This window comes from Bubalus bubalis, chromosome 5, assembly GCF_019923935.1.
Source record: "Bubalus bubalis isolate 160015118507 breed Murrah chromosome 5, NDDB_SH_1, whole genome shotgun sequence".
Classification (NCBI taxonomy): Eukaryota; Metazoa; Chordata; class Mammalia; order Artiodactyla; family Bovidae; genus Bubalus; species Bubalus bubalis.
The window spans coordinates 92,520,887-92,536,653 of record NC_059161.1 but is presented as its reverse complement, the minus strand read 5'-3'; the positions used below and the strand labels follow the sequence as shown (position 1 = coordinate 92,536,653).

General features: G+C 40.9%; 1 protein-coding gene and 1 long non-coding RNA gene across 35 annotated transcripts in view; one reads left to right on the top strand and one right to left on the bottom strand.

The window, feature by feature from the left end:
* DLG2 (discs large MAGUK scaffold protein 2) overlaps nucleotides 1-15,767 on the bottom strand; it is a 2,352,634-nt gene that overhangs the window by 242,378 nt on the left and 2,094,489 nt on the right. The window contains exon 1 of one of the 34 annotated variants that reach the window (XM_045165959.1): nucleotides 9,227-10,917. The exons of the other annotated variants lie outside the window; for them this stretch is intronic. The gene's annotated coding sequence lies outside the window, so the exon portion shown is untranslated. Of the gene's footprint in view, nucleotides 1-9,226; nucleotides 10,918-15,767 lie in introns of those variants that run through there. 34 annotated transcript variants of the gene reach the window in all.
* Nucleotides 9,527-13,904, top strand: LOC123333870. Its single transcript, XR_006551504.1, has 4 exons — nucleotides 9,527-9,688; nucleotides 9,789-9,963; nucleotides 12,466-12,574; nucleotides 13,864-13,904. It is a non-coding gene; the product is annotated as an uncharacterized LOC123333870 (long non-coding RNA).

The window sequence follows — 15,767 nt, the reverse complement described above, 5'->3', positions numbered from 1 at the left end:
AACACAATGAGAAGCCCACACGTGGCAACTAGAGAGTAGCCCCCACTCACTGCAACGAGAAAAAGGCCCACACAGCAATGAAGACCCAATGTACCCCAAACTAAAATTATTTTAAAAAATGCTCTCCAAGACACATCAGTAAGTTAAAAAAAAAAAAAAAAGAATAGTGCATAAGAGAGTATATAGGATGCTCCCTCTGGTGCGAAAGAAAGGGGGTAAGATAAAATATATATTGTATGTAAGTGTGTGTGTGTGTGTACATATATATGTATATATAGCTGTATTTGTAAAGGAAACTCCAAAACAACACACAAAAAACTAAAAATAATGGTTAGCTACATCAGGTAGATGGGAAAAGGGAAGGAAAAGCTTTTCAACAAGTATTTTAGAAAAATATTTTAATTATTTTAAATAATAAAATGAAGCTAACATTAATATACATCTCATAACATTGTTTTAAAAATGGTGGTGATGTTAGCCACTCAGTCATGTCTGACTCTTTGCGATCCCTTGGACTGTAGCCCACCAGGCTCTTCTGTCCATGAAATTCTCCAGGCAACAATACTGCAGTGGGTTCCATTCCCTTCTCCATGGATCTTCCTGACCCAGGGATTGAACCTGGGTCTCCTGCATTGCAGGCAGATTCTTTACTGTCTGAACCAAATTCAAGTATTTAAAAAGCTTAATGTGGAGCCTAACACACAGCAAGCATTAAATACATATTAGTGGGGATCATCATCTCCTTCTGAGAAAGTAGGAGACATCTCTCCCTTGACCTCTTCTTTCAGGTCAAGGGCCAAAAGAGTTGGAGACAAGTTGCACGAGTCTGGTTACCAGGGCTCTCACTGGGGGTGAAGGAGCAGAAAGGCCCCAATGACCTGGTTTCCTCCTTGGTCATCCAGCCCTATTCCCCAGGGTTCAGGGCAAAAGGCCCATCCAGTAGCAATGGAGACTTTATCCAGCAACTATAACACAGTGGACTGAAGTATGGAAAGATACAACTCCAGCTTCAACACAGACCAGACATGTCTGTGACTCTAAGGGTTGAAAGTGAAAGCATAGTCACTCAGTCATGTCTGACTCTTTGTGATCCCATGGTCTGTAAACAACCAGGCTCCTCTGTTCATGCAAGAATACTGGAGTGGGTTGCCATGCCCTTCTCCAGGGGATCTTCCCAACCCAGGGATTGAACCCAGATCTCCTGCATTGCAGGCAGATTCTTTACCATGTGAGCAACGAGGGAAGCCCAATTCTAAGGGTTAGAAATGATTTAAAAGCAGGCATGCCTCAAAACAAAACATGAGAAAAGATGAACAGATGTCAATGAAATGTCACTTTCTTCCCCTGTGTTGCTAAAAAAAAGTTTCGTTGTCCTTAAAGCATACATCTCAGTGGATTAATTGGAAATGCCACAATGGAATGAGAATAATAAAAGTAAAGAAACTGGCTCTGAATAGAAAATAGATAATAGAAAATAGAAACTGGCTCTTTATACAGTCACAGAATTAATAATCTACATTTCTTTTATTCCATCTATACTGAAACAAGATTTAATAATCAGATACAAAATATAAGAAATTAACATGAATTACAAGTATTCTGGTATTATAACCTAAACAATTGTTCTAGTATTACGTGTTTTACTTAAGAATATGCTAAGTGGTTGACAAAATAAAGACTCTAAATCTTAGTTATTTTAGGACTAAAACACACAGCATTTAGAACATAGAAAAATAAAATCTTGGGGAAATAGTACACAGCAAGATGTCTTGATTTTGTTAGATGTTTCCTTTGAGTAGGTTCTACAAAAGGAGCAAGCAGGCAGGGTCTGGGAGATGGTGATGAGGCACTCCTTGTGAAATTGCCATATTATCAGCTATGGTAGTTAAGAATTCCAGCTCAGAAAGTAGACATATTTGAGCACAAATCCTAATTCTATCAATCATTAGTCGAGTAACTTTAGGCAAGTTGAATTTGCCTAAAGTTGCTGAACTTCAATTTTCCCATCAGTAATATAAATACAACTTCTACCTTATAGGGATGTTTTGGGGAACAAAAGAGGTAGTGTATTTAAGATGCTAGGAACAGGGCCTGGCATTTAGTAGACAAGTAGATGTTTAGTAAATGTCAGCCCTTATTATCATCTATCTTTTCATTCATTCATCCACCCACTATATTATTGACAAGGGGTTGTTTCAGGTCATGCTTTGGGTTAGGCAAAGGAAATCCAGGAAGAATAAGACCCAGTCCCTGAACACAGGAAGTTCTCAGCCTAGCATGGGGAGATGAACAAAAGAAGGCACTATGGAGAATCCCAGGGATGGGGGAGCCTGGTGGGCTGCCATCTATGGGGTCACACAGAGTCGGACACGACTGAAGTGACTTAGCATAGCATAGCACAGGGAATATTATGATGGAAGTCAACACCAGGCAACTGAGGCATAAAAAGGAGACACCCCAAGGACGAGGAAGGGTCTTCATGGAGGAGTAGATGCTTGATGCAGAACATAGGGCCTAAAGCATGTATACATACAAACCATTTGGGACAAAGGCAACAGAAAGGCACAGACACTGGTAGGGAGGGGCAAGACAAAAGGGGTGAACAGGTTCCAGGGAATGAATAAGCCAGGCCGAGATAAGGTCAGAGAGGGCCAGAAGGCTCATCACCATCACATAGGGCTGAGTATACAAAAACTTTCTGTAATTTGGTGTGTTTGACAATTCTTCTTTAATTAGAAGTTGAGAGATAGTCAGCATTGCCCTGCCAGGGGAGTGTCTCAAGAGTGCTCCATATTATTATGTGGAGAAGATAATTTTGTACTACCTTTGCCAACCTTAGAATTTATCTGCTCAATGAGTATCTTGCCTGATCTTGCCAGGAACTTATTTGTCTTTGCAAAGTCAGTGTTGGCTTGAGATAAGAACTTGTCAGCAAATCCCCCTCCTCCACTTTATTTCGCTTACAAATCTTCTCTTAAATAGGTAGTTTACTTCAGTACAAAAGGATTTAACAGTGTCAGTACTGGTTAAAAATACATATATTTTTTGAAAGGGGATATTGTGAAATGGAGGGGATTGAGACACACATAATTTCAAATATCTTCTGCAACTTAAAAGATGATATAAAGTTGCAAATTTTTTTTAACCTTTGTGAATCTCTATTTCTTTATCTATAGAGGGGGAATTTGACCCATCTCATGGAATAGAATAATTAATGCCAAATATCTACTACCAAGTTTGACACAGCTCTGCAGATGGTAGCTATCATACTGCCTAATAAAAGTAAAGTAGGTGTTTTTGGACAGCAGCCTTGAAAGAGAGAAATCTGAGTCTGCCAGGGCAGAAGGATCCAGATGTGGGTGGAGGTGGAGGCAGTCAGGTCAACCTGCACTTCTAAACTGTGCCATGCTCTGGCTGAGCAGCATTCAGTGAAAGTGCTACTTGCTGTGTGTTGAACAGAGCTTGAAACACTCTGATCTCTCTCTCTTTCTTGGTGCAGTGAAGCTCCTTAGCTAGGCTGAGCTTCATGGACCAATAAAGGTTAACCAAAGTATTTTGTTTCAAAAGTTTTCAAGTTACTTCAGGTCTCTAAAGCTGAAGCAGTAACAAGAGTTAACAGATGAGGCTTGTTAAATACAAGCAATTTTCCTTCAGCCCATACAAATGTATATACTTAGGACAGTATGTGATGGAAAGAGAGCAAACGCACTCTGTCGGTAAGAAATTGCAGCTCTTCCCAAATGCACTATAAATGATAATGTAATGATACGTTTAATGCAGACCCCGGTAGGGAAAATACATTATCCTCTATGGTACATTGGTGCTGTTCAAGCATTTCACAGACAGGACTGAAGTGTCAAGCCTGAGCAAAACCACATGCTCTTACCTTTAATCTCATATCTTTAACTAGTAAACCTCACTACCTCTGTAGCTTATAAATCTGTTTATAATGAAAGTCACTGATATGGATGTACTATAAAGGAATCTCTCTTAACAACATATCACAGAAATCTCATAATCTGCATCCTGTAAACCCACTGATGAAAACAAATAGTGAGGAAACAAAATGGTACTTTTTTAACTTAAGCACCTGAACTGCAATATTTAATAAATAATAGATATGAAAATCTGAGAAAAAATTAGATTCCAAATAATCTGTCATTTTTATGTCAACTATCTTGAAAAGCCGTGATTTTTAGAGAGTGACAAATGCTATCATCCAACATAAATGACCCATAACAAACTAATCTAATACTTATCATGATAATATTACTTTGATAGTAAAAGAAAATCAGAAAAACCTAAAAGTTTAATAATGGCAAATTGGCTAAAGCAATAGTATCAATTCAACATAATAGAATCCTAAATGTCTTTAAAATTCACTTTTACCAAAAAAAATTAAAACCTAGTTCACTTTCATGCATTGGAGAAGGAAATGGCAACCCACTCCAGTGTTCTTGCCTGGAGAATCCCAGGGAAAGGGGATCCTGGTGGGCTGCCATCTATGGGGTCACCCAGAGTCGGACATGACTGAAGCGACTTAACAGCAGCAACAAGGACATGAAATGATCATAAAACAAAATAAATTAAAAAAGAGCATTATCATCTTAATATATATATGTGGTTCCGATTTCATAGAATAGAGGAAAAAGAACTGTAAAGATCCAAAACAAAGTCAGTAGGTATTATTTTCTGTTTTTTTCCCCTTATTTATTGTTATAATTAGAAAATCTCAATAATAAAAAAAAGAAAATTCCAATAAAAATTATTTTAAAACATTTAATTTTCTAAGTAAAACTCTGGTGGGCAGTGGAGGTGTGGAAAAGAATGCATCTGAAAGCACGAAATATTTTGCTGACATTTAAAATGTTTGTAACATGTCAAACAACATTATTAAATACTTATCTAAAATACATTAGAATGAACTAGGGTAGGAAGGTTTACATATACTATAACCCATCCTATATACTTCATGGACAGAAATAGGACTGAAATAAAACGAGCAAAAATGTCAAAAGGTACTGTCTATGAGGAGCAGAAATTGTAATTTATTTTTGTCCTTTTTTCAAACTTCTGTCTCTACCAAATTTTTAACGAAAAACAAGTAGTGATTAGAATCAGAAAAGTTACTTTTTAAAAAAAATCATAATTAGCAGAAAAAAATTAACCTAATCTTAAAATCACTAAAATATTAAGTCATGCAAACCAAACTTCTGATCCTCTGACTCCAAACCTGCATTACTTTCTATACTGCTAACATTTAAAAACAGTATGTAAATCTAAGGGGGAAATGTCTACATCAATTTAAATAAGGTAGAAACAATCATTTCTACTTAATTCCATTGCTATTTTTTTAAAGTGCATCATTAAAGGACCTACAAGTCCCCTGGTAATTAATTCTCTTTATGAAAACAAAAAGCCCAAAACACAGACTCAAAAGCATACAAAGGCTTATTTTATATGGAAAACTAGATCTAATGCTTAAAAGAAAAAGATGTGCAGTCATTATACAAACCAAAATTTTACTCCCTTAAAAATTTATCCAGTAATTTTTATTAAGCTCTTATTCCATGTTAAGTATTGTTCTAGGTGCCAGGGACATATGGATGTCCACAAATGGGATTAGCGATCATGCATTCCTTTCACAGGACATATAAAGCAGTGGTGATATAACCAGTCAGCAAAGATCATAGAAGAAAGAAAGTGTTATTCACTCAACTGTGTCTGACTCTGCGACCCATGGACTGTAGCCTACCAGACTCCTCTGTCCATGGGATTCTCCAAGCAAGAACACTGGAGTGGGTTGCCATTCCCTTCTTCAGGGGATCTTCCTGACCCAGGGATGGAACCCAGGTCTCCTGTATTGCAGGAGGATGCTTAACCATCTGAGCCACCAGGTAAGTGCAAGATATCATAGAGAGGATCCAAATATGTGAGTTGGCAATGATCCAGATGACCCCTTTTTTTTTTTTAGTCTGGGGAAACCCCTCATTCCCACTATCCATTCTCACCTCCTCCCTATGCTTGCTTCCACAATCCCTTAGGAAGAAGAGCCTGATTCAAAGGTTGGCATGTAATAGTTCATTTTGAGGAGTGATTTCAGGGAAGAGGAGTGAGGAACCAGGGACAGTGAATAGGGGAGGGAAAGGCAATACCAGGACGTGTCATCAGGCTATTCACTGTTGTGGGCAACTGGGACTCATCCTCCAGGACCTTTTGGGGAGCATACATCATGCCATTCAAAACCCACTCTCCAAGGGCTGAGGAGGGAAGCCTCTATCTACCAGTGCCTCTCACCCCCAGACCGTCTACTGTCAAGAGTTGCCACATGGGGCATCAGCTCCATTTCACTTCCAGTTTTGTGCATGCCAGAGGGGGAGTGGACTCCTGGGCAGAAAGCAGAGATAGGTATGGCAGCTGGGGCATGATGGTGTCAGGGTACACCCGTGTGAAGGTGGTGGTTGCAGCCGAAAAGATGTGAGGCTGAGCATACAGATGGCACCACCATGACACTACTCTAAGGCATACAAGAGCATGATAATAACAATAGTAGTAAGTAGCATACACTGAACATATATAGACAGTTTGCCTACATTTTATCCCTTACTACTCCAAATAAACTCCAAGAAATAGATTCTACAATTTTTTTTTTTTTTTTTGGCTGAAACAATAGAAATTTAATTTCTTAGAGTTCTGGAGACTAGCAGTTCAAGACTGAGGTGTCAATAGGTTTGGTTTCTTCTGAGGCCTCTGTCATTGGCTTGTAGATGGCCACCCGCTCAGTGTCCTCACACGGCCCTTCCTCTGTGCACCTACCCCTGGGGTCTCTTTGTATGTTGAAATTCACTCCTCTTATCAGCACATCAGTCAGATTGGATTAGGGTTCACACTAACAGCTCCATTTTGACTCAACTGCCTCTTCAAAGGACCCATCTCCAAATACAGTCACATTCGGAGGCACTGTGAGTTTAGAGCTCCAACAAATTTTGGGAAGGGACACAATTCAGACCATAATAGCATGCAAGTGATTTACTAGTGGAATATCTATGAAAGATGAAAGGGAACAAGGGATGGCGGGAGAGTCTGAAACTGTGACACAGACCTGACACCAGTGAAGGAAAGGGAAAAGAAAGGATTGAGTAGCCAGCACTTCAGACTGCAGCACAGTCTGAAAAGTTCAAGTTAGGCTGATGACAGTCCTTCGGCCAAAGCTGCCCATTAAAGGAGTCCCAAGAACTGCAACAATGAGGCTGCATTAGTACTCTCACCGTGCGCAGTCCGTGATAAGTCAGACCAGTGGTCCTCAACATTCTGTGTCACAAGCGACCGGTTTCACGGAAGATGACTTTTCCAAAGATGGACTGGGGGTGAGTCGTCTTGGGCTGGTTCAAGCACATTACATTTACTGTGCACTTTATTTCTATTATTATTGTATCAGCTCCACCTCAGATCATCGGGCGTTAGATCCTAGAGACTGGGCACCCCTGATTTAGACAATTACAGATATGTAAACAGTTCAATGTGGGGATCAGTTCTTACTGGTTTCTTTGGGAAGTGTCTCCAGTCTACCCTGCCTATTCTGCCACACTTAATTTTACTCCCAGATGCATGTGCCTAGCTCTCCAAGATGTTTTATATAGATCTTTTTCAGTTTCTGAATCCAGCTCATTCTCTCAAGTTTTACTATACTCCTTCCTTTTGGTCTTCTATGGTTTATTTATTACTTTTTTCGGAGAGACACCTGGTTCAACTTTTACTGAAACAATTATTTACTGAACTGAATTGATGAGCAAGAAAGCAGTACTAGGAGCTGGATATTTATATCACAATGGTCCACTTTCTTGGGAGAAAACAAGCTTTCCCTTCTTATCCACAGTCAGAGCCACCTGTGCTCCTTTTCATTTATAATACATAAAGCACAAACACATTTATCCAGAGGACTCTACATTCAAGTAATTTTACCACCATATCTGATACTAATAGAGGCTGAGAGCACCTAGCATCCCTGGGTTTTCAGGAAATATTATTATGCTCAAGTACCTATATAGGTATACATGTAAGACCTATGGGGGTATATAAGTAGTTTTTTTGTTTGTTTTTTAGTTGCTAAGTCATGTCCAACTCTTTTAGACCCCACGGACTGTAGCCTATCAGGCTCCTGTGTCCATGGGATTTCCCAAGCAAGGATATTAAAATGGGTTGCCATTTTCTTCTCCAGATCTTCCTGACCCACAGATTAAACCCTAGTCTTCTGCATCAGCAGGCAGGTTCTTTACCAATGACCCACCAGGGAAGCCTAAATACATAGTTGAAAGTGAAAGAGTTGCTCATGTCCAACTCTTCTGCCACCCGATGCACTGTATCCCGCCAGGTTCCTCTGTCCATGGAATTCTCCAGGCAAGAATACTGGAGTGGGTTGCCATGCCCTTCTCCAGGGGATCTTCCCCACCCAGGGATCAAACCCAGGTCTCCCACATTGCAGGCAGATTCTGAGCCACAAGGGAAGCCCATATACTACATGTTAATTTCCAAAGAACTTCAAAAGAACTAGCATAGCAAATTTAACAAACATTTTTCAACAGAGAGGCCACATTAGCTGACCAGAAACCAAAAGGATACCATTCTTTTCTCAGAAATCTACAGATCCCTGAGGACTGACACTTGAAATTTCTCCTCAGTTTTATGTGTTAAACTTCTTATTGGCTAGGAACCACAAAACAGAATTCCTGTTGAATTCATGAAGGCAAAAATAAATGATGGGAAAACCAAAGATCAACATCCAAAAGCTTATTTTTACATTTCCTCTACCACTGAAATGTGTGGGTCATTTACAAATCTAACCTGGGGGCCAAGTTAGGAACTTGAGCGAAACAGGTCTGGAGAGTCTATCATTAAGGGGAAATGGAATCCGGTATTTCCCTTTTGGTCCTACACTGCCCAGCAAATGACTCCTTAACTGGCTACCTTTCTTGAACACATAATTCATTTAGGGTCTTTCCAAAAAGCTGTGAAGTTGCTCTCCTACCCTAAGGGAAGGGAAGCAAGAAGGAAAAAAAAAAAAAAAAAAAAGACAGGACCGTTACCTAATTCTTCATGAGAAACAGAAAGAGCCGTGAACAATTTGAATCCCGGATTCAGACCTGTGGGTCACCAGGCCGAAAACTTGTCCTGATGGCAGTGGGTAGGGGAGAGAAATGGAAGGACACGCTAGTATAAACAGCATTACCTTGATGATGTGGAAACTTGAAGACCTTTCTACCCACCAAGTTTTCTCAACAAACGAGCTACGGGAGGCGAGGGCTGAAGAGAACGGTCTCGCCTGCGGTGCCCGCTCAGGGGCACCCATCTGGTCACCTCATCTGAGCACCCGGTGCAAGGCACCAGCGGAAGAGCACAAATCTCGCGAGGCTGAGGAGCGCGACGAAAGACCGCGAGGAGATCCTGCGACGGAGCCGCACGTGTAGCGGGGCCGGCTAGGGACCTGTCAAATCAGGGTTCAGACACCCCAGCTCTCCATTCGCGTTCCCCCGTTGCAGTCCTTGGGAGAGGTTCACACCCTGTCCAAAAAAAACGAACTCTCACCACACGCCTTTCGTCCCTGGCGCGCCTGGTAACCACCAGCGATTTAAAGCAGGAGCACCTCACCTCTTTTTTAAATCCAAGGAAGAAGCGAAGCGGTCTGCCTGAGGTAGGTCACCAAGAAATGGCGGACTGAAGATGAGGCTGAAGCACCTGCTGCAGAGCCCCCGTGTAATACAGCCTCTCCACACCTGTTTGCCTCCGAACAGCTCCAAAATGGGAAAGCTTGGAAGTAGGACTCAGGTGCCCTTCACAGCTCCTGTTTCCTCGTGTCTCTGATCAGTGTGAGCTCCTTGAGGGCAGAGATTGTGCCTGGCTTCACGCCTTTCTCCAGTACGCAGCAGGTCATGATATATAATAAGGCCCAACGCTTGTTGAGCCTAGGTGAGTATCCCTCCTACCCCACTGGACTGGTGCTTCTTGAGCTCAGAAACCATGTCTTAGGCATCTTTATTTTCCGGCACCCTGTACATGTATGTTGACTCTAATAGAAGGGAATTTGCTAGAAGGCTGAGCACATGGTGGTTAAGAATGTGGACTTTCTGTCAGGTGGGCCTGGGTTCATGCCCCACCTATGATAATAGTTTTATGAACTCTAAGAATCACACTAGGACAATGTCTTCCTCTGTAAAAAGGCATAATATTAAATTATATTTTTATCACAGAGTTGTTAGGCAGATTACATGAGATGCATACAAAAACATTCATCATTGGAACCTGGGACATGACAAGCATGCAGTAAACATTAGCTGTTATATCATTATTGGAAATTCTATATACTTTTAGTATTTATGCTACATTTGAGTTCCTAAACTAGATTCAGGACTTTTGGAATATCCTTATGAAACATATGGGAAAAGCTCTAGAACACAGAGAACCTAGTAGATGGACGATATCTGGCAATAGATGATGTTCAATAAATATTTATTGAATACTAAATAAAGGAGTGAGCCACATATGCTTTTAGCAAGAATCATCAGCCCACACACAGAAAATGAGTAAATGCATTAAAGGTTGCTAACTAACATCTGACAGGGAGAAAATGTCAGTGTCCCAAGTTCTGACTATAAACAAAGAGGAGGAACAGCTATATAACCTATGGAAGGAATGAAGTCATAAAGCAAGGCTGAAAACTGGAGACTCATTCTCAGGACAATAATGATCACAAATTTCTTTTAATATTTAGCCTTGTTTATCCCTCCAAATTAAATGTCACTTGAATTTTAGGTAAAAAATTGCTTTCTTTGCAATGTTTTCTATCTTGATTTTATTACAGAAATATGTATATTTTAGAAAGTACTTGCAATTTGAATTTTTTTGTTTGTTTATTTGTTTTATCTTTTGGCCATACTGCACACAGCAGCAGCTAAGTCGCTTCAGTCGTGTCCGACTCTGTGCGACCCCATAAGACGGCAGCCTACCAGGCTCCCCTGTCCCTGGGATTCTCCAGGCAAGAACACTGGAGTGGGTTGCCATTTCCTTCTCCAATGCATGAAAGTGAAAAGTGAAAGTGAAGTCACTCAGTCGTGTCCGACTCTTCGCGACCCCATGGACTGCAGCCTACCAGGCTCCTCAGCCCATGGGATTTTCCAGGCAAGAGTACTGGAGTGGGGTGCCATTGCCTTCTCCACGCACAGCATACGGAATCTTATTCCCTGACCAGAGATGGAACCCACAGCCCCTGTATTGGAAGCTCGGAGTCTTAACCACGGGACCACCAGGAAAGTCCCTATAACTTGAATTTAGGTTCTGAAAACATCAGGATCTATTTTCAAGACATTATTTGGTGGGATGTGGACCTCAGATTTTGAGGGAGAAATTAGATGATTGAAGGTCAATGCCCAAGGTGGTGTGATGATAGTGGATTCTCTCCCTAGGTCATGACAGAAAGACCCTGTTTGTATCCCAGTTCTTCCACGTACTAGTTGAGAGACCTTGGACAAATTATTTTCTATCTCTGAGTCTGTTTTTCATAATTTCTAATATGAGGTCGCTGGTGTCCCATTTCCCTGACTTCACGTGATGATTTACTGGAAGGACATATGCAGAGTTCCTGGCATGTGGCATGTATTCCCTTCCTTTTTTTTTTTTTTTTTCGTCTGCCCCAGGTCTTCACTGATGCTCTCAGGCTTTTCTCTAGTTGTCACAGTGGGGGCTACTTCTAGTTGTGGCGTGCAGGCTTCTCGTTGCAGTGGCTTCTCTCGTTGCAGAGCACAGGCTCTAGAGCTTGGGCTCAGTAGTTGTGGCTCACAGGCTTAGTTGCCCCACAGCCAGTGGGATCTTCCAGACCAGGGGTTGAACCTGTGTCCCCTGAGTTGGCAGGTGGATTCCCAACCACTGGACCACCAGGGAAGTCCTCCTTTCCTCTTTTAAAGGTAAGAGATGAGCATGAGACCTGTGGTAACTGCCAATAATATTCATTCTCTTAGGCTCCCCTTCTCAATCTAGGGTATGCAATCCTTCATCAAGAAAGCATGTTCTGAGAGGAGGAAACATTTTTCTCAAATCAGTTGTGCATGTAACCAAATTTTGCAATTTTTTTTTTTTTTTTTTTAACAAGAGGCTCTTTAGGCAACAAACCACATTGTAAAGTTCAACTCAACCTCAGTGTGCATTCCGGCTAGCTACTCTGGGCAGACTTTTAAATTACATTGGCTGGAATGAATAGTGCTTCATTCAGCATCATTACAATGATCATCCTGGTGCTGTTAATATTCTTTGGGCTGCCCAAAGATGCTTGGTGGCTGAGGGACAAGTCAAGAGTTTAATTTACCTTTCTGAGCATCTGCAGGTTTTGTTTTCAACAGAGAATTTCAGGTTACATAACTGTCTTTGCTTCTGCTTCAGAAAGTGAACCTTGATTCTCGAAATTAACTTTCAATACAGATCTTCAGGAGCAGAGCCTGTTGTACCTGGAAGCAATTTGCCCCCAAATCATTTGGAAGGAAACAAGATGCCTCTTGACTTCTCTAGACACTTGGCAGAAGCAGCAGGAGTAAGAACATTCTAATCATAACTAGGTAGTCGTTAAAAGTAGAGAGACAGTCTAAAAACCAGGCTAAGCTTTCTTTTTTCAAACTCTTTATAACTTTACCCTAATTCTGTCCATACTCCACTGGACTGGTTTGTTCCCTCCTACCAGTCACTGTTGTGGGTAGGCATTTTGCCAAGGATTTTAGAGAAGGGTGTTAAACAAAGGGAAATGTAATATGATGAAAATGAGGCTCCTGGGAACACGTAGAAGCAAATGACAGAGAAATATAAAGTAAATATGCTGTTCTGTCTAACACACGTGAAATCAGTTTTGAATTAACACCTAACCCCAGTCCACAAGGTGCTTTTAATTTACTCAAGAGAAAGACACATTTCAGTGTGGCATGCAGAGTGTTAAAATGAACAATTTTTAGGAACACAGAGGAGGAATATTGGAAGGAGGGGGCATTCAGAGACTAATTAACAATAATATACAACTCATAACGTGGGCCTATTTGCAGATATGGATGATATAATCAAAGCTTGAAACTGGTACTAGGATGTTCATATAGTTAGTATAATTCAGGGCTTAATCTTGTGTCTAAATTTTTACTTCAAATACTGTGTGTTTTCCCAATAGTGACAGGAAACAGGGCCATGGAACAATAGTGACAAGGCCATGCAGAGTGGTTTCATATCAATATACTACAGAAATGGAACTAAAATGTAAAGGGCTTGCAGGAGGAATTCATTTTTATTGAAGTATATGAATTTCTGTGTTGCAAGATGAAAAAGTTCTAGAAATCTGTTGCATGACAATGTTTATACTTACAGAACCATACATTTACAAATGGCTAAGATGATAGATTAATGTGTTTTCACCACAAAACTCTAAAATGTAATATTAATAATGTTATAATAACATAAATATGCCAATAACTGTTATCTATAAAAAGTATAACTGATACATATGGACCACTAACTGTATGCCAGGAACTGTGTTAAATGTTTAACATGGACCATCTCACTTATTTTAATATCTCTTTTTGACAAATGAAAAGCCCAAAACCTAGATTAGGTAACATGCCTAAGGTCCCACACAACTAGAACATGAGCAGACTGACTGTAAAACCATGGCTCCATCAGTCACCTTCCACACCAAGTCTCCTTTACTGAACTGTGCAATCAAAGTATGCAATTCAAAATCAGATACTCTTTTGTCTTGCCTTGTGCACACATGGAGAACTAGGTAAAAAAGGTGACGACTCGCTGAAGGTCAAATTGAAGTCACTGATAAACTGTTTTTAACAGGACTTCCTGGTGGCACAGTGAATAAAAACCCACCTGCCGATGCAGGGGACATGAGCTCAATCCTTGATCTGGGAAGATTCCACATGCCATGGAGCAGCTAAGCCCATGCACCACAACTACTGAGCCCAAGTGCTGCAATTACTGGAGCCCATGCGTCTCAAGCCTGTGCTCTGCAGCGAGAAGCCACCACAATCAGAAGGCCGCACACCACAACGAAGAGGAGCCCCTGCTCGCTGCAACAAGAGAAAGCCTGCGGAGCAACAGAAACCCAGCACAGCCATAAATAAATAAATGAGTGTTAAGCTGTTTAAAGGACAGGGTCTATAGATGCTGTGACCGCTCTAGTTGGTAGAGACTACTGCTGAGGGTTAGTCAGGTAACCAACCTCCCAGTGTTTCTCCTCATTTAGACATACCTGTGGCATACTTGGCTGCAAAAGGAGGTCTTCCCAGGTAACGAGGTGACGTCTATCTGTGACTTGACCTCAAATGAGTCACTTCACTGTCATCAGTTAGCAGGCATCTCAGGGTAGATCCAGTTCACTCTGTGGGAGCCCTCCAAGTTTCCTGATGAACTTTCTATTTATTCTGAAGTAATTGCGTTTGACACCCCAGGCTGACTAATATCAGTGTGTGACCAGGTTAAGTACTGAGCTAGCCAGCTTTTGCAGTTGTGAAGTTATAGGCAGAAAAACACAATTGGACACCGAGAAGAAGGTCACTGTGCAAATACCATGTCTGGACTCCAGGCAGAGAGGGCCAACTATCAGCATGGGTGTTTCTATTGCCCACTCTGTATTGCGTTTACAGGGAGACTTGCTAATCGAAATGTGGTCCGTGGGCAAGCAGAAACAGTGACAGCTCACCTGAGAGCTGTTAGAAATGTAAAACTCAAACCCCATCCCAGAGCTACAGGATCAGAAGCCTGACTTTTAAATAATCCCCAGCTAATTCATATGCACCTTAATATGTAAGAAGCCCCGATTTAAAAAGTGTACATTTTTAGCTTTAAGAATTAAGTGTTTACTAAATATGTTTAACTGCAAACTAAACTACCACATAAAAAGGAGAAATAATTGAATATACTAGGCAAGATTATCATAATTAATTACACAATATTTTCACATGGTTTTTCTACCTTAATCCTTTTATTAACACCTTTATCTCTCCTGTCTTCTTACTTCTTATCTTCCAAAGAAGGTAAAAAGATTGCCTCTCTCAGGCAGGATTTGAACTCAGCATTCCAACTCTAGATCTCCAAACCTACCCTGTAAATCACACCAAGTCTCTCCAGGAATTCAGAAGATCACTTGAACTTGGAATGATCAGACAAAGTAGGACATGAACTGACACTTGAAGAATGGGTAAGGTTTGCAGAAAAGAAGGATTTCCAGAGGAGAGAAACAGCAGGCACACAAGTACTTTAAGACTGCCATGTTAAAGGAGGAGCCTTTCAGGGGAAGGCTGTAGAAAATATTTAAGTGTAGGGGTCATGTCTTCCCCACAAGAGAAACAGGAAGAAAGAATGAAGTAACAAGAGAAACCAGATCATGGAAGGCCTTAAAAGCTAAGCCAAAGGGTGCGGCTATTTGGTAACTCAGCATAAGGAATGGATTTTCACAAGATGAGTTATTCCAGTTTTATTCATTAGACTTAGAATTTAGTATGCAATGGGTAAATATGCTCTAAAAATAAGATACAGATAAATTTCAAGAAACACATAGGAAAACACTTCCCTATACTACTTCACGTGGCAATTACACCTTCTGTAATTCTGCATCTGCTTCATCAACCATAGGCTATATCCCAGGAGACCTGACATCACTGCTTTTGACAGGGGCGCTAAGGATTTGCCAGAGCACTTGAGAATGTGCGAGAATGAAGAGAGCATTGGCTAGGAACACA